This window comes from Anolis sagrei, chromosome 1 (genome assembly GCF_037176765.1).
Source record: "Anolis sagrei isolate rAnoSag1 chromosome 1, rAnoSag1.mat, whole genome shotgun sequence".
NCBI classification, from domain to species: domain Eukaryota; kingdom Metazoa; phylum Chordata; class Lepidosauria; order Squamata; family Dactyloidae; genus Anolis; species Anolis sagrei.
Window position 1 is genome coordinate 196,241,287 of NC_090021.1, and position 18,879 is coordinate 196,260,165.

Below are 18,879 nucleotides of genomic sequence, written 5' to 3' on the forward strand. Positions count from 1 at the left end.
ACTGGGTGGATGGAAGGGTAGGCAGGCAAAGGCATTGCAGCTAAAAGAGTTTTGGAGAAGGAAGGGAGAAGGAAGAAAAACTTTTGGGAGAGAGAGAGAGAGAGAAGAAAGAAGGAAAACTTTGGGAGGAAGGTGACTGTGTGAAACCTGAGAGAAAGCCTTTCAGTGCTGGGTTTTTTTTTCATCACTTTTATCTATTCTCTCCAAAAACTCCTGTCCTGAACCTCAACCCTTCTCTTCCCTTCTGTAAGTCTGGGGGAAAGCACCACAGTTATTTTTTTCTTGGGATTCAACTGCCTCCCTTCTGTTTTGGGATTTATGTTCAACAATTTAACACCATTGCTCTATAATATTTCTTAAATCTCCTGGACCACAGCACCCAGGTGTCTTCCCCAAGTCAGGGGAAGGGCACCAAAGTTTTATCTGGGAGGTTCAACTGCCTTCCTTCTGTTTGAAGGGAGAGAGAAGCCTCTGAAGTTTTCCCAGTGTCAATACTGTTTTCCTCTATTTATTGCGCATGTATGTCTCCCATTAACAAATCAATTTGGAAGTTTCAGAAGTTTTGGAAAGTTTTGATTTTTTTTGGGAAAAATTCGGAAGTGACTTTAGAATCGAATCACCAGTGCCCCCAACTTTTGAATACAGTTTAGAACCATTTTTTTTATCGCCCATGCCTATAGTCTACCCTTGAAAAGCATGCAGAAGCTTTATTTGGTTCAAAATTCAGCTGCAATATTGCTGACTGGTGTGCAGAATTGAGATCACATCCAGTGGTGGCTGTTGGGTCCAATCACAGTAGGATAGGATTTCAGTGAAAACTTGTAAGTATCCAAGGCACTGCATTATGTATCCAAAATGGGTTCAACACCCTGGATAGCTCATTTAAAATTCAGGCTAAAGCCAGGGCTGGATTTACTAGCTGACTCATGCCAGAGACAGCTACTATCATCAATCATATCAACCAAAAAAATGATGGATCAGCACTGTGTACCAATTCCCCTCTGTCAATTTAGGATACTGAGCCCAAACTGTAAACCTTTAAATGACTTTATGTTTTGAATTTATAAGCAGATGTTTATCTCATTTGAAATAATGGGGTCAATTTCCGAGATTTCATGCCAAACATAAACCTGCCTATCCCCAAGATCTGCAAGAGAAACTTTCTTTGGGGCATAGCTACTTGGAGAAATCTTCCTGATAAGGATATGAGTAATGGCTACTTTGTCCTGTGTTGTTCTTGGATTCCACTAGGATTTATAATCATTCTTGCTGATTTTAGTAGAGGTGATAGAACTCATCCTTCTAACAATGTTTTAGATCATTTTAATAGTTTTCATGTTTTAGGAGGGTTGTCACGGAGCTTAGTTTATACATTTTAGTCCAATGATAAGGTCGTGCATATGTTTAAATTGATATTTAATCACATTTCTAAATAATAAAGAATTTTTAAATAATATTTAAATATACTTTTATAAGTGTGTTTTACATGAAAGTGCACATTTTCATTATGCTTTCAATACATTTGAAATTAAAGCTGATACAACTGCTCAGAAAAAGTCTGTTCACATATTTAACCTCCATACAAAACCAGGACAGTGTTAGGCTTTTGCAGTAGATATTGGGCAATATTTGGAAGACTCAATTTCCTATCTCAAATAAAGCAGCAACTAAAGGAAATACAGATGCCTCTATTAAAGCAGCTCTATTGGTTGCCGATAAGTTTTTGGTTCCAATTCAGAGTGCAGGTTATCGCTTGTAAAGCCCAAAACAGCTCGGGTCCTGCCTATCTTTGTGACCGCATTCCCCCCCCCCCCCCATGAGTTGGCGTGGGCTCTAAGATCTGCCTGGGAGGCCCTCCTCTTACACCCACCACCATCACAAGTCCAGTTGATAGGAATGAGAGAGAGGGCCTTCTTGGTGGTGCCCCCTCAGCTTTAGAACACCCTCCCCAGGGAGATTAGACAGGTCCTTGCACTGTCTTCCTTTTGTAGGGATTTGAAGATGAGGCTTTTAAAACAAGCTTTTGAGAATGCTTAGTCCCTATTTGTTCTGTGCAGTAGTTGTTGGGCAAGTGGGCTTATTCACAAAAGACCCCCTCCCATAAACGAATAGCAGAGCAACTTACTAGCAGCAGCTCAACCCAGCACCAGTAGCCCGAAGTGATAAAAAAGAACAAAAACACATAGACCAATGTTATATCTTACACAGGAGGCTTTTCTTTGTAGTAAAATAATATGGTTGAACTATTTACAACAACAAGGTTTCCATAAAACAAATAAATAAATACATAGTAGCTTCACAAGCAGCTGCCTTTACACTGGAGCTTTCTCAACAAGGCTTCTCTCACACAGAGCTTTACCCCACACTCCTCAGGATGACACTAGCTTTGGCCCATGAACTCTAACAGACAGGCCTACTCACGCTCCTCAGAACAACACTAGTTTTGCCCACTGACTCTAATAGCTTCGGTCTACTAACTCTTTCAGTGCTTGACTCACACTTTTGTAATAAAAATACCCAGTTAATTTTTAATATTTCTGCCAGTAGTTGCACATCCTTGAATTTTGTGCCATCTGGAAGCCGCCGTGAGTCCCTTTGGGGGATGGTGGTGGGATATAAGAATAAATGTATTATTATTTGAAATACAGCAAGATTAGTCTACAGAAAACAAGATCACTATGCTGGTTGTTGTATTAGATCCCAAGTGTCTAGGACAGTGTGATGTATCAGCGAATAATGCGTGCAGATCCCAGTAGGGTGGCCTTATGCAGCTGACCAATGATAATTTTGTCTGTGCTGATTGTGTTTAAGTGCAGACCAAGGTCTTTTAGTACTGCACTCAGTGTGCCGATCATCACTGGGACCACCTTGACTGACTTATACCAGAGTCTTTGCAGTTCGATCTTTAGATCCTTGTATTGTGTCAGTTATTATTATTATTATTATTATTATTATTATTATTATTATTACTATCCCCCTACCCCCTGCAGATTTGGATCCTAAATAGTATATTGCTGCCACCATTAAATATTTCCTACTAACAAGACAAAATGAATCTCCCACTCCCATAGTACAATTCCAGAAATAAAACAACATAGAAGTAATTTCTACTATGTCCACTTGCGGCTTCAATTGAAGCAGGTGTTTCATTAAATAATAAAAGAGGGATGCATTCAGTACCTAGTCAAGAATAACAGTTCTGATTTTTTTTAAAAAACACACAAGAAAGAATAAAAATAGTAAGTAGGCCAATGAGAACCTTTGTGATCTAACAGACAGAGAACTAAATTTGACACGGGGAAACCTAATTTACTCTGACTTAAATCCCTCTCCCTCCACACCCACCTGTCCAAAATTATATGTCCCAAACTATGGGTCAAACATATATTATGCAAAAAGCAGTTGTAACAAATGCATTTAAAACTGTATCTCTTCCTTTTTTAAAAAAAAAAAATCCCCCTCCGTCCCATTCTCAATCTGGACCAGGACCACAATCAACATTTGTCCTTTGTAACTTTCCAGCTTCAAAGAATCACGACTGAGCTGCTTTTTGCTAGAAATAATAGGGGTATGGCATAACTGTGGTGGGAAAATGGTACACCTGGCCCTTCTTATGATAAGTACTCACAAGAGCTTTTTCCAAAGAAAGACATGGCCAGTTCTTAGCATATTTAATATATTTCCAATGCCCTATTCAGTTTGTCCATAAGGCCACAGAGTTATGAGGTATAGTAGATCATATTTAACATTCAGTTTAATGATTCACAATCTTGTTTTAGATACAGTAAGAAATATGTGTGTTGAATATACAAATAAATATAAATAATATCAAATTAGTCAACATTCTTGGCCTACAGATACAAGCACGTTTACTGAAGAGCAAGTCTACTAAATATACTGAGCCTTGTTTCTAGGATTGTACTTTTGATTAAAGGAAAGGATGGTCTATATTCTGAAACAGCATTAACAAGCAATACACCAAACATTGAGCCAGGCTTAAGGACATACAGATGGCATGGATGTGAGCTAAATTTTATGAATTTATTTAATAAAACTTTTATATCCCATCCTCTGTTGAAATGTCTCAGAGAAACATACAATAAAACCAATCTGGTTAATTGAAAGTACATTAAAATGAAATGATCTTTAAAGGATGTAACATGTTTTTTATATTAACAAGTTAAAAAGACAGATTAATATCGGCATAAGTAGTTTGAAATCGTGTTGTTGAAGGCTTTCATGGCCAGAATCACTGGGTTGTTGTGAGTTTTCTGGGCTGCATGACCATCTGGAACATGGCCATATGGCCCAAAAATCTGACAGCAACCTAGTTTTAAATTAGTTGAAACCATATACATGTGAGGGTATGTGAGAATGCAGTTAGGCCCAAAAGATGTAAGAGGAGGGCCAGAGGAGGGCAATTTTGGTGCCAGTTGGTCATCCCATGAGAAGATATTCTATAACTGGTGTGCCACAGTCAAGAAGGCTGTTTTGCCATTGCACATTGTTCTGATTGAGAAGACATAGAACTCCATCTACACTGCCACAAAATACAGTTTGATACTGCAATATATGGCAGTGTAGATGGGGTCATAGAGAATCACCCTTCCAACAGATCTCAGTCATTAGGCAACTGTGTGTGTGTGTGGATCATTCTAATTGATTTTAGTGGCTCTGCAGAAAACATGATTAGATCTTGATCTAATTCTAATAACCCTATATGGTTCCGGCCCAGCATATCTGTCCGAACGCATCTCCCTCTACATCCCACCTCGGAGTTTAAGATCTTCTGGGGAGGCCCTGCTCTCGGTCCCACCTCTATCACAAGTGAGATTGGCGGGGACGAGGAGCAGGGCCTTCTCGGTAGTGGCCCCTCACCTATGGAACTCACTCCCCAGGGAAATTAGATCATCGACATCCCTCCTTTCCTTTAGAAGGAAATTAAAAATATGGATTTGGGACCAGACGTTTGGGCAATCTGGCAGATAAATAAAGGACAACGACGACTGATAGGAATGGACAATGTGGAATGAAGTTATGGACTCTGAGTTGGCGAATGTTGAGAATGAGATTGGTTTTATTGACTGTGATATATATTGATTGTTGTTAACTCTTATAACTGTTTTAATTGCTGTCTATATAGGTTTATATTGTATTATTGTGCAGGCATCGAATAGTGCCTTTTGTAAACCGCCCTGAGTCCCCCCTCGGGGGTTGAGAAGGGCGGGGTAGAAGTACACGAAATAAATAAATAAATAAATAAATAGTGTTATTGAAAAACCACCAAACTGCTGAGGACACAAATGCATTTCCAACTACAGTGGCCTCAACTGAGTCTCACTCCTTTTTAAAAATGGAAGTACCAGAAGAAGTCAAAGCCATACAATAGGGATAGGAATCATGTGGCCTTTCAGATATTTTTCTACTAAAAGTCCCAGCATTCCCCTACAATGAATAGAGCTGATGGGGAGTTGCAGTCGAACAACGTCAAAGATGGGGAATTTTAGACTGATTTTAACTTGTAATATTTAATAATTCAATTTTTTAAGGATTATTGAACCTCTAATACTTGTTTAGTTGTGGTTTTTAATTATTTGTATGTTTTGAATATGATGTGAGCAACCTTGGGTCTGTCCTGGAGAAAGGCAGCATAGAAATCTCCAAAATAAATAAATAAATAAGGATCCTATACCTATTGGAAATACACTTTACTATTGTAGTCTTGCTTCCTAATGGACTATGTTCCCAGGCCCAAATTAAAGTGCAGGCTAATACCTATAAAGCCCTATAAAGCTCAACTTATCTTTGAGATTGCATCTCCTTCAATGAACCAGCGTGGGCTCTGAGATCTGCAGGGAGGCCCTTCTCTTGGTCCCACCTCCGTCTCAAGGACAGTTAGTGGAGATGTCAGAGAGGGCCTTCTCAGTGGTAGCCCCCAGGCTCTGCAATTAGGTTAGCCCCCACTTTCCAAGTTTTTGGGTCTAATCTTTAAAAAATGGCTTTTTAAACAGGCCTTTGACCTTGATTAGATTTTAATGGTTAGACTCGAGGACTTAGTAATTTGCTTCACTCCAGCACTTTGGATTGTTACTGAAGACAACCAGTTTTATCTGCAGGTATTGCTGTGTTTTATGAATTTTAATTTTTATGTGATGCTTTATATGTGATCACTGGTGTACATTTATGTTGTCGTCATTTATATGCTTATGTATTGTTTATTTTATATGTGTGGCACCTTGGAGTGCTTTTGTGACCACTCCAAGACCCTTCAGGGAGATGGTGGTGGGGTATCAATAAAGTTGTATTATTATTTACTATTATTATGCATATATACACAAATGCTACATATGTACATTTGTTAACCAGAGAGGTCTCTTTCTTTATTGATTTATAATCTATTAACCTATTAAACAATAACACAGAAACAAATATTCATTTCACAAAAAGCTTTAATACAGATCTATTGAAGATAAGAAACTGCGAAACAACTCTCAATTCTATGAAGACAAGCTGCCACTGATGATCAGAAGATCTTGCTTCAGCTTTTTCTTTTATAAATCCCATTGCAAGAACCAAAACGTCTATAAAAAGTAAACAAATGTGTTCTTAGTTTTCAGCCTTGCTGATTAAAACGTGTCCTTTGATTAATCAACTAGAGCTTTTTAATTGGTTTCCCAATTATGCCATTAAAATTGCAGCTTGAACTGCTGTGCATGTATTGAATAGTCACAATGTACTTTGCTATAATTCCCAGGCATACAATCCTAAAACACACTTGTAGGATGTAAACTGTATGCAATACAGTAGAGCTAATTTCTAAGTGAACATGAACAGGATTGTAATATCTAGCCTAATAATATATTCTATCTATACTCTTCAAAACTAATATTCTCTAAGTTCTGCTCCCTTCTCCTTAGCGCAACCTAAAAGCTCTGCAGTTAGTCAGACAATCAATTTGCAGTATCATTCTGATTGAATATCAGTGCATTCTTTTGTCACACCAAACTAATAGGTTTCTTAGAAAATGAATTTGTGAAGCTAGATTTGTAACCTCTTCCTTCAAACAAATTTTAGAGGAAATGTTCACGGAGGAAAATGGAATTTCATCAGATTGCAATCTGTAATAATGGAAACTGGATGTGACACATAACAGAGATAGTAATGAATAAGATAGCTGGCCAACCTCCCCAAATGTATCAATTATTTTAACCGTAACATTTGTTTTTAATTCTAGAATAGCCGGTTTAAAATCTGCAATGCTCAAGAGAAGCAGAAAGGTTTTTCAGCTATAATTTCGGCAATACTGATTTGAGAAATCTTGGAGATGTAATCTAAAAAGTAATTTTTCCAGACTCTACATAGACACCATTGGCTTCTGCTCATCTGTCAAAGGGCTCTTGCATTGGCTGTAAAATTCATAACATACTGGAGAAAGTTGTCAGCTATGCTCAGCCTCTGGTCTTTACCAAGGAAAATAAATATCAGCAGGCATACTGTGTTTGGGCAGCTTCTCCAGCATTAAGAAGTCTCTCACCAAGAAACCCAGCTGAGATGATCTCCAAGACACTCTAGGATCTCTAGTAATACAGTCATTTATACAATACAACTTGTCAACCAGTACAGTGCAATGCAATTTGTCAACCATTTTCTTACACAAAGAAAAATGCCCCAATTAGTGTAGATTTTATAACTCCCTATCCCCAAAGAATTGATAATCCAATTCAACAGCAGAGAAGATTGCTTGAGGAGCATCTTCCTAGAGAAAACATATACAAATCTTTGGGGTGCAATCATTCTGTTGTTTTACAAGAATGGTGAGGTTGCTTTCAATGAGATCTCTAGAATAGGGGTTGGCATCTGGGGTTTTCCAAATGTTTTTGGCCTGGTACTAACAATTGGCTAAGCTGGCTGAAGGTGGTAAGAGTTTAGGCCAAAAACATCTAACACCCATAGTCATCCATTCCTCACTTTTACAAGCTATTCTATACTTTTCCATGACTATTATTGCCATTGTACCACTTTGTGGAATGTTTCATATATCTTGTGTATAGCCTTTCCAAAAGTTTTGGGCAAGTAATAAGTGTCTTGGAATCACAAAATTGCAGTTAAAACTCTTAAATCATTTCTCACTATTCTCCTTATCTTTTTCTCCCTACTAAACAGTCATTGCTAGTGGCTCACGTGTTAGTAGGAATCTGAATCCTATCTTAATTTTTAATGATGCTGAAAGCTATGCTCAAAATTGGTTCTGTGCCTTGGACACCACCTTTAATGTCAATACTAATATCCTGATTTGATTCACTGCTCCAGCTGCTCTGGAAGTCACCAAATCTCATTATACCCAAAGTCAACCTGAAGACCTATTTTACCATTGCTGGACTTCACCAAAGGACTCAAATTTCAAAGGCAAGGCGTCATCACTATTGTCTCATTTCTGTGTGTACTAGTCAAAGGCAATTAATTCATCTCCTTTCAGTCAATGAAAAAGAATAAGGATTCTTCACATCACAGCTTTCCTCCATCCTTAACTCTGGCTCAGAGTGATCTTCACACAACACTAGTTTCTAGTTTTTGGTATAGTGAGCTCAGATTATTTAGAAATTTCTGGATCCTCATCAAGATTTCCATATGACAGCATGGCTGTTCTAACATGAGGAAAATAACAAAGTTTTTTTTGTCAAAACAAGGTACAGATAATTACAATAAGAGACCAGTAGCAGCTCTACTATCACATCAGCCTCCCAACTTTAGTGTATTTTTAATTTCATAGGTCGATAAAACAGGTATGCTCAGGACCAGGTACCTTTTTAGGAACCAAACTGAGAGTTCAACTTGTCATTGAACACAATATTGCAGGCTTTGTTTTCTAGTGTAAGTAATTTTATTGCTGCAGATTTCACCACTGATATTTTAGTGTGTGATATAATTTTTATTTGGGCAATTAAACCAGGCAGCAGGTTGGCATGTGCTAAAATGACAGTCTGTTTCATTCCAGAATTCTTTTAAGTTTTTTTAAAGCTATAATAGTTTAGAAGCTATTTCCTGTTAGAATAAAAAATCCACCTGATCCAGATATGTTAAAGGATTCTTTTAAAATAGAAAGAAAGCTCTTTAATAATTATTCACTCCATTACATTGAGTCAATTCAGTTACATTCAGTCAATTATACTTTAGAAAGTCCTTTTTGTCTTCTCTACAATTTGAGTAGCAGAATACAATTTGAATTTTATTCTGTACTGTAAATTGTAGTTCACCCCAAAGGTAAAATAATGAACATCAGACATGGTGAAAAAGTATTTTTTTTTAAAAAAAATTGCTGGTCAGTAATTTTTTTAATTAAAAAAAATCATTTTCTAAATGTTCTTTAGTAACCGATTTTTATTCATGTCACAAAATAAAAATTAAAAGAAAATAATCACTATGATATAGCAATTTCACCTTTACTTTTTTGGGATTAAGATGATATCAGTAGAGAGATGTAAACTGGACATGAAAAATGTTTTTGCATAGACTCCTTATCTGTTTCCTTCCTTCCTTAAGAAACTTACCAGGTCCATTTATTGGTTATTTCCAGGGTTTTTATAATATTGGTTATTTCCATGTAACATATGCCTTTAAAATTTAAGGTTTTGAGTAAGGTAAAGGTTTCCCCTGACATTAAGCCTAGTTGTGTCCGACTTTGAGGGGTGATCTCATCTCCATTTCTAAGATAAAGAGCTAGTGTTGTCCGTAGACGCTTCCTAGGTCATGTGTCCAGCATGACTTCATGGATGGCCATTACCTTCCCACTGAAGCAGTACCTATTGATCTACTTATATGTTCATGTTTTGAACTGCTAGGTTGGCAGAAGCTGAGGCTAACTACAGTAGCTTACCCCATTCCACGGATTCAAACCACTGACCTTCTGGACTGCAAATTCTGCAGCTTAGTGGGTTAACCCACTGTGCTACCATGGCTCCATAAGGTTTTGGGTAGCAAATGTATTTAAGTTTAATGAATTTTTATGTTTTCTGGATAATTGAATATAATTTGCTTTGCTTTGGTTTTAAACCTTTTAGCTGCTTTGGGATTCCACAAGCAAACATGTATCAATTATTTTTTTAAATAAATAAATAAAAATATGTACGAATACTTCTCACATTTCTATACAGACTGAAATAAATAAGTTTTTTCATGTGAATAAACAGTAATCAAGTGAACAATGAATCCTAATATACAATGCAATGCACAAGAAAAATCAGTTTAGTGATTTCAGGACAGCTTTTTTGAAAAACAAACAATAAGACTATGACATTAAAGCACTAGAAACTGACTGTTCCCAATGGAGAAAGTTAGAAAAAAGTAGTACAAAGTAGGAATAGGAACAGAAATCTATGTTGCACATTCTGCATTTTTTAAAATCCGAAATGGGTTTATTAACTGGATACCAGTTTGATATCGGTATGATAAAAATTGGAGAATACTGGATGATAAAGTAGCAAGAAATTAAACCACTGAGCTGCAGAATTTGCTGACCAAAAGGTCAATGGTTCAAATCCAGGGAGCAGGGTGAGCTCCCGTCTTTAGCCCCCAGCTTCTGCCAACCTAGGAGCTTGAAAACATGCCATGCTCAATGGCAAAAAGGTAACAGTGCTCCATACGGTAATGCTGGTCACATGACCTAGGAAGCATCTACAGACAATGCCAGCTCTTCAGCTTAGAAATGGAGGTGAGCACCTCCCCCCCCCCCCCGACTAGACTTAATGTCAAGGGGAAACCTTAACTTTTACTTTACATAGTGAGTGGGGTGGAAGAATTCTGTTGTCTCAGTAGAAATAAAAAAATATGAGGTTCACAATCTGTTCTGAATATTTGCAACCTAGCATTTATAGCATCATAAGACAAAACATAGAGATGTAATATTAACAACCATCTCATTCAGTGTTGTTGCCTGCTCTGCTGCATTCCAAAAGGCTAAGAAGCATACAAAACCAACAGCATCAATAAGAAGTTGTCATTAGCTATGTGAGAAATCCTGTACCTAAGATCTCTTCCAAATGGTGATCCCTAGCCTAGTGTCAGTCTTTGAGCAATAAGTTCCTGGCAAGTTATCACAAGGGGGTGGGGGTGGGGGTGGGGGTGGGGAGAGACACCAATTGCAGCCAACAGACACAAATATTGTATAATGTCAGTCTAAGTCATGCTGAAAAAACTATTTGCCACTTCTCTACATCAGGTAACCTGAGACGAGCGGTTATGCATAAATAGCTGGTAATAAATTCTACCAAACTCAGCAGAGATCACTCCTGAAAATACCAACATAAGAATGCACTTCAAATTTAGTTTTTCAAGAAGTGTAGCATCTAGTCTATGTACTCCGGATAATTAAGTATCCTATCGTTTCCAAATGTTTGGGACCACAACTAACTCAAAACAGTCCCTCACCATTGAAAATACAAATGGGAGTTGCTATTTAAAACATCTGGGGAGTCAATGTTCTCTGATTCCTATGACACATAGGGCCTTAGCTGGCCTCATGCTCTAAAAAACTCGGTCTGGGTTCTGAACTCATGCATTCCTTCTTCTGCAGAAACTAGTCCTCCATTGGGTTGCTGTGAGTTTTCCAGCCTATCTGGCCATGTTCCAGAAGCATTCTCTCCTGATATTTTGCCCACATCTGTGGCAGGCATCCTCAGAGGTTGTGAAGTCCATTAGAAACTAGGCAAGTGAGGTTTATATATCTGTGGAATATCCATGGTGGGAGAAAGAACTCTTGTCTGTTGGAGTTGCCATTGGCCAGAAGCATTCTCTCCTGACGTTTCACTCACATCTATCGCAGGCATCTTCAGAAGTTGAGAAGTCTGTTGGAAATTAGGCAAATGATGTTTGTATATCTGTGGGATGTCCAGGGTGGAAGAAGGAACTCTTGTCTGTTGGAGGCAAGAGTGAATGTTGCAATTGGCCATCTTGATTAGCATTTGATGGCCTGGCAGTTTTTAGGTGTGACTTGTTACTGCCAGGGGGAATCCTTTGTTGAGGAGTGATTAGCTGTCCCTTGAGACAGGTGTGTATGTTGCAATTGGCCAGAAGCATTCTCTCCTGATGTTTCACTCACATCTATGGCAGGCATCCTCAGAAATTGAGAAGTCTGTTGGAAATTAGGCAAGTGATGTTTATATATCTGTGGGGTGTCCAGGGTGGAAGAAGGAACTCTTGTCTGTTGGAGGCAAGTGTGAATGTTGCAATTGGCCATCTTTATTAGCATTTGATGGCCTGACAGTTTTTAGGTGTGACTTATTACTGCCAGGGGGAATCCTTTGTTGAGGGGTGATTAGCTGTCCCTTGAGACAGGTGTGAATGTTGCAATTGGCCAGAAGCATTCTCTCCTGATGTTTCACTCACATCTATGGCAGGCATCCTCAGAAGTTGAGAAGTCTGTTGGAAATTAGGCAAGTGATGTTTATATATCTGTGGGGTGTCCAGGGTGGGAGAAGGCAAGTTAGAGGCAAGTGTGAATGTTGCAATTGGCCATCTTGATTAGCATTTGATGGCCTGGCAGTTTTTAGGTGTGACTTGTTACTGCCAGGGGGAATCCTTTGTTGAGGAGTGATTAGCTGTCCCTTGAGACAGGTGTGAATGTTGCAATTGGCCACCTTGATTAGCATTTAATGGCCATCCACAAATATATAAACATTACTTGCCTAGTTTCCAACAGACCCCTAAACTTCTGAGGATGCCTGCCATAGATGTGGGTGAAACGTCAGGAAAGAATGTTTCTGGAACATGGCCATACAGACTGGAAAACTCACAGCAACCCAGTGATTCTGGCCATGAAAGCCTTTGAAAACACATAGTCCTCCATTCCTGAGTTGTTGCAATCAGTTTTCCACTATAATGTCAAGAAAGATAATAGTTGAGCAGTGATTTATAACTATGGTTTGAAGGCAGTTTGCAAATCATGATTACAGCCACCTTCCCCAATGCAAAGCTCTGCAGCACTCATTATTCCTCTCAGTCTGCCCACTGGCCAAAAAGGTAAGGCACCTGGTTACATTTACTTGGAAGCAATTTGCAAGACAGAAGGAGGCCACATAAGCCCAAGAAGCATTTTAGTCCTTCTAGTAATGGAAGAGTTTTCCGCATTCAGAACACCAACATGGAGCAAAATTATCCTATACTGTATAAAGCTATCCTTTATAGACTTCATCGAGGAACAAAATGCCATTTGAAATGCTTCGACAACCTTCATACCACCACTATCCAAAGCTTTTGCTTCAGTGAGGCTAAGGCATCAGGCAGATTGTAACTCATTATTTAATAAATCATTATAATGGTATGTAGATTAGACTTTACATCAGATGAAAAGATGAAAGATGTGTTCATTTTTTCCCAGTGTGTTGGTGTTTGGTTCAGTCCTGCTGATAATTACATCAATAGCAAAAATGCTCCAGCAAATGGAAAAGCATTAAGCGCCATTACACTATAGAGATCCATCCCACCATTAAGAGGCTCAGCTAGTGCTGGATCAGAGTTAATGTTTTAAATCATGAAGTTATTCATTTTTACAGAGCTATGAGAAAACCAATAGATGAGGCGATAACAAAAAATATTGCTCTCTTCCTCCCAGTCATCTAGATCAGAGCATTGTAACATTATCATAATGCACATCTATGAATCTTCGTTCCAGCTCTCCTGAGTCAAGGCTCCCATAAAATGTTTGGAAATGTTTGTTCCTAAACCTGTGCACAAGGTACTAACTCCCACTGAACACAATGGGATTTACTTCCAGAAAAGGAAACAGATTAGGAAACCAAGTGTGAAATTTTGTAATAAGGTTTGTACAATCACAATCTCAGTAATATTCAATTGTTGTGAGTTTTCCGGGTTATATGACCATGTTCCAGAAGCATTCTCTCCTACTGTTTTGCCTGCATCTATGCAGGCATCCTCAGAGGTTGTGTGGTCTGTTGGAAACTAGGAAAATGGGGTTTATATATCTGTGGAATGTCCCGGGTGGGATAAAGAATTCTTGTCTGTTGGAGCTAGGTGTGAATGTTTGGCCACCTTGATTAGCATTTAATAGACCAGCAGTTTCAAGGTCTGGCTTCTTACTGCCTGAGGGAATCTTTTGTTGGGAGGTGATTAGCTGGCCCTGATTGTTTCAGTAACATTCGTTATACATTGTTCTTATGCACACATATTTTGCCCACTAATCTGCTTTCTTTTTTCCATGCCCCTCATTTCTTCCTTATGATCAACATTCATCTCATTTAAATCCACAAAAAACACTCAAATGTCAGAAAGACGACCCAGGTTGCACAGGTTTCAAGCAGTGAGTCTCACTGGTTGGTACTTCCTTCTAAGAGAACCTGCTGAGGCTTAGAATCCAACTCTAAAAGGATGGCTAACTCCTTCTGAAGTATTGTAAGCGTGTATGTATGTGCCTTCGAGACACCTGTGGTCTTATAGCAACATTTCAAGGCTTTTCTCAGGCAAGGAATACCCAGAACTTGTTTTGTCCATTACTTCCTCTAAAACACAGCCTATAGTACCTGGAATCTTAAAGATGTGCAATTATGTCCTTAGCTTTCATGGTCCACAGCCCAATTCACAAAGACAACAGCATGGACTTTGTTATGGCAGAATTCCTACACAGACTTACATGGAAGTCAACCCCACTGAACACTACAAAATATGCTTAGAATGACACCCTTTTGCTGGAGCTTCTTCCCATAAATATCACAACAGATCTGTAAGATGACACAAGATTCTCCTGACATGTTTGCAACATGATGACTCAATCTCTGGGTCATAGATGGGTGAATGAATGAACAACACAATTTAATGAACAAACAGAGATGACAATCTGGGGTGCTGTGAGTTTTCCAGGCTCTATGTTTTCCAAGCATTCTCTCCTGACATTTCACGCACATATGTGGCAGACATCCTCAGAGGTTGTGAGGCCCATCAGAAACTAGGCAAGCGAGGTTTATATATCTGTGGAATATCCAGAGTGGGTGAGATAACTCTTCTTGTCTGTTGGAGACAAGTGTGAATGTTGCAATTGCTCATCTTGATTAACATGCAACCTCCCAACAAATGATTCCCCCAGGCAGCAACCATCCAGGCTTTGAAGCTGCAAGATCACTGAATGCTAATTGAGGTGGCCAATTGAAACATTCACACCTATCTCCAGACAAGAGTTTTTTCTCCCACCCTGGACATTCTACAGATATATAAACCCCACTTGCCAAGTTCCAAAAGACCTCTCAACCTCTGAGAATGCCTGCCATACAGGTGGGCAAAAAATCAGAAGGGAATGCTTTTACAACATGGCCACACTGCCCAGAAAACGCACAGCAACCCAGTGATTCCAGCCATGAAAGCTTTCAACAATACAGAGATGACAATCCCCCTCATTTCCCAGAGCAGGATGGTTCGAAGCAACCAGTAATTCTCATCCTTAACATTAAGAAGGAAAAGAGATCATTTTCAAGTGGAGGAGGAGGAAAAGGAAGAAGAGAAGGAAGCTGAAGAAGAGGAGGGGGAAGAGAAGGAAGAAGAGGAGAAAAGGAAGGAGAGGAGGGGAAGAGGAAGATGGAGAAGATGGGAAGGAGAAGGAGAGGAGGAAGATGAAGAAGAGGAGGGGGAAGGAGAGGAGGAAGATGGAGAGGAGGAAGATGAAGAAGAAGAGAAAAAGAAGGAGAGGAGAGGGAAGAGGAAGGAGGAGAGGAAGATGGAAAAGATGGGAAGAGGAAGGAGAGGAGGAAGATGAAGAAGAGGAGGGGAAGAGGAAAGAGAGACGGAAGATGAAGAAGAAGAGGGAGGGAAAGGAGAGGAGGAAAATGGTGAAAAGGAAGATGAAGAAGAGGAGGAGGAAGAGAAAGAAGAGGAGAAAAGGAAGGAGAGGAGGGGGAAAGGAAGGAGAGGAGGAAGATGGAGAACAGGAGGGGAAGATGAAGAAGAGGAAAGAGAGAAGGAAGATGAAGAAAAAGAGGGGAAAGAAAGAGAGAAGGAAGAGAAGGGGGTAGAGGAAGTACTGGAAGAAAAAGAAGGAGGAAGATGAAGGAGAGGGGGAAGAAGGTTTTGAAACACAGTAACAATAGCAATAGACTGAAATCCTTTCTTAAATTTGCGATTTCTCTTTAGGGGAGATTCTTTGTGTTCCCTACTTGGAAACCAAAGTGACAGCTGCTCAGACCCGAAAGCACTTGGGCACCCGGACAGAAGAAGGACAAGCAGTTAAGGGAGGAGAGAGAGAGGCACTTCCTTCCCTGCGAGAAGGCACCTGTCTTTCCCCCCTCCAGGCTCAGCCCCTTCTCCGCCCCTTACGGAAGACTCCCCAGCAAGAGAGGCAACCCAGGCAACAAGAAGGAAGGGCGGCGGGTGGGCAGAGCGGCGAAGCGGCCGGAGAAGACCTGGCCCTCCACTTGGGGCGTCCCGGCTCCCCCTCAGGAAAAGAACGGAAAGAAACTGCATTTCAGAGGAGGAAGGGGAGAAGAAGTCGAGAAGGAAGAGGAGGGGGAGGGATATGTGCGCCTCGCAGAGATAGCTACAAAACCAGGAGGTGGAAATCCTCTCCTTTTTGTTTGCTCGGAATCGAGATGGAGAGGAAGTTGGAAGAGACCCACAGCAAGGGCCCTCCAGCCCAAGCCCGTTCCGCCAGGCGGGCATGTATCCTCGCTCCTTGTGAGGGGTCTTTTGGAATCTAGGCAAGTGGGGTTTATATATCTGTGGAGCCTTGGCGTGGAAACCTCCCCAGAAGGAGACTTTTCCTACACTCCGACCTTGGGCTGGCAGCTCTTCCGCTGCCCTTCGGCAAACCCTGCCTCCAGGTGCCGCGCGCCCGACTTCGAAACAAAACCAAAGCTCCGACAGCAACGCGCTTGGGGGCGGCCTGCGGGGGGGGGGGGGGGAGGAGGAACCCTTGTGGGGAAGCCATTGAGCTCGGAAACTTCCTCAGGAAAAGAAAAAGTGTGTTCAGCTATGGAGGGGGATGCCTCCTCCCGCTTTTATTGCAAAACCAGGCCAAGAAAGTTGCCTCTACCCCGGCGCTTTCCTTCCTTCCTTCCTTCCTTCCTTCCTTCCTTCCTTCCTTCCTTCCTTCCTTCCTTCTCCTCCTGAGTCTAGGTTAGAAGGAGAGCCCCTGCCCCCGCCCCGGTCAGTCGGGAGCGCCGCTTCCTGAAGGGCGACCAAGTCCAGAGGATGCCGGCGTGAGGGGGAAGGAAGGAAGTAGGGAAGAGAAGAAGGGAGGGAGGGAGGAAGGAAGATGAGAAGAAGGAAAGGAGGAAGGAAGGAAGAAAGCAAAGGATGAAGGGAGGGAAGGAGGAAGAAAGGAAAGGAAGAAGGAAGGAAAGAAAAAGGAAGGAAGGAAGGATGGAAGGAAGGAAGGAAGGAAGGGAGGATGGAAGGGAAGAAGGGAAGGAGGGATGAAGGGAGGAAGGAAGGAAGGAAGGAAGGAAGGAAGGAAGGAAAGGAGGGATGAAGGAAAGAAGGAAGCAAAGGGAGGAGGAAGGGAGGGAGAAAGGAAAGAATGAAGGAAGAAAAGGAGGAAGGATGGAAAGAAGGAAGGAAAGAAAGAAAGAAGGGAAGGAGGGAGGGAAGAAGGAAGAGGAGAAGGAAGGAAAGGAGGATGGAAGGAAGCAAAGGATGAAGGAAGGGAAGGAGAAAGGGAAGGAAAGAAGGAGGAAGGAAAGGAAAAAGGAAGGAAGGGAATAAGGAAGAAAGGGAAGGAGGAAGGAAAAGAGGGAGGGAGGGGAGGAAAGGAGGGGGTGAAGGAAGGAAGGACGGAAGGAGGCTGGAAGGAGAGAGGGAGGCAGGCAGGCAGGAAGGCGTCCTCAGGTGCGGGCGCCGGGCTGTGCTCCTGGACCTCTCCCTCCCTGGCTCCCTCCTTGGGTCCCTCTCCCTCCCTCCCTCCCTTCCCGAGCCGCCTCTCCCCGGCAGGCAGTGAGGCAGTGAGTGGGGCAGGCGCCTCCCATCCCACCCCGAGACGCACGCGGCACCCGAGCTCACCGGAGGCGTCGCCTTGGCAGCCCCCGCCGCGCCTTCAGCGGAGCCCCCGCATCCTCTGTTGCCCGGCTCCCCATTTCGCCAGCATCACGCCTCCATCCATCCGCCCGCTCTGCTCTGGCTCGGGCTCTGGGTCCTGCTCGCTCTCTCCGCAGCTGCACCACCACCAGCAGCAATCCCCCTCCGCACGCCCAGCCCGCGGTAGAACTTGGCCCTCGCCCGAGTGACAAGATGGAGCGGCCAATCAGAGCCTCCTTCGACGCCCAGGGAGAAGGGGCCGCCGACCAATCCGGGCAGGAAGGGGGACCCCCGCGCGCGCCTCGCCGCCGCCGCCTCCTTCTCCTCCTCCAAGGCCCCCTCCTCTCTTCCTCAGCAGCGCTGGCTTCCGGGAGAGGAGAGGAGGGGGAGCAAGAGGAGGAGACTCAGGATGCTTCGGTGGGGAGGGGGGTTGGTGCGATCTGACCGCCAGCGGGTCTGAGGTGCCCCTGCTCCAGGCGACGTTTAAGGTAGACCTGGGGTTGGCCCTCTTCGTTCCACCTTAAGGACGGTGGAAGTCTTTCTCATCCCCCCAAAGGGAGGAAGAATGAATGGATGGATGCTCATCTCTCCATCCCGGGATGGGGAACGCGGAAAGGAAATACCTGGAGAAAGATCTCGCCTATCCCAGGGATGGGATACCGCAAAAAATGAGAAGAGAAAAAGAGGCTGCAGCAGATATCTCTTGGCTCCTGGCAACCTCTCACTTTGAACGGAGGACCTTTGCTCCAACTCATCCAGGTCCCTCTCTCTCATCTCTTCCAGATGCCTCCTCCTTCTTTCTGTCATCCCTTTTTCATCACAAGGATAATCAGATTGAGAGAGGACCAAACATCGGCAGTGAGGGTGAGGGAG

At 41.9% G+C, this 18,879-nt stretch overlaps 1 protein-coding gene across 6 annotated transcripts in view; it reads right to left on the bottom strand.

Moving 5' to 3' along the window:
* B3GALT1 (beta-1,3-galactosyltransferase 1) overlaps positions 1-18,330 on the bottom strand; it is a 391,634-nt gene extending 373,304 nt beyond the window's left edge. For 4 of the 6 annotated variants that reach the window (XM_060778436.2, XM_067471829.1, XM_067471826.1 and 1 more), the window contains exon 1: positions 17,992-18,330. The gene's annotated coding sequence lies outside the window, so the exon portion shown is untranslated. The remainder of the gene's footprint in view (positions 1-17,991) is intronic. The other 2 variants (XM_060778447.2, XM_060778410.2) reach the window with 2 other exon arrangements.
* Between the last annotated feature and the right edge of the window lie 549 nt (positions 18,331-18,879).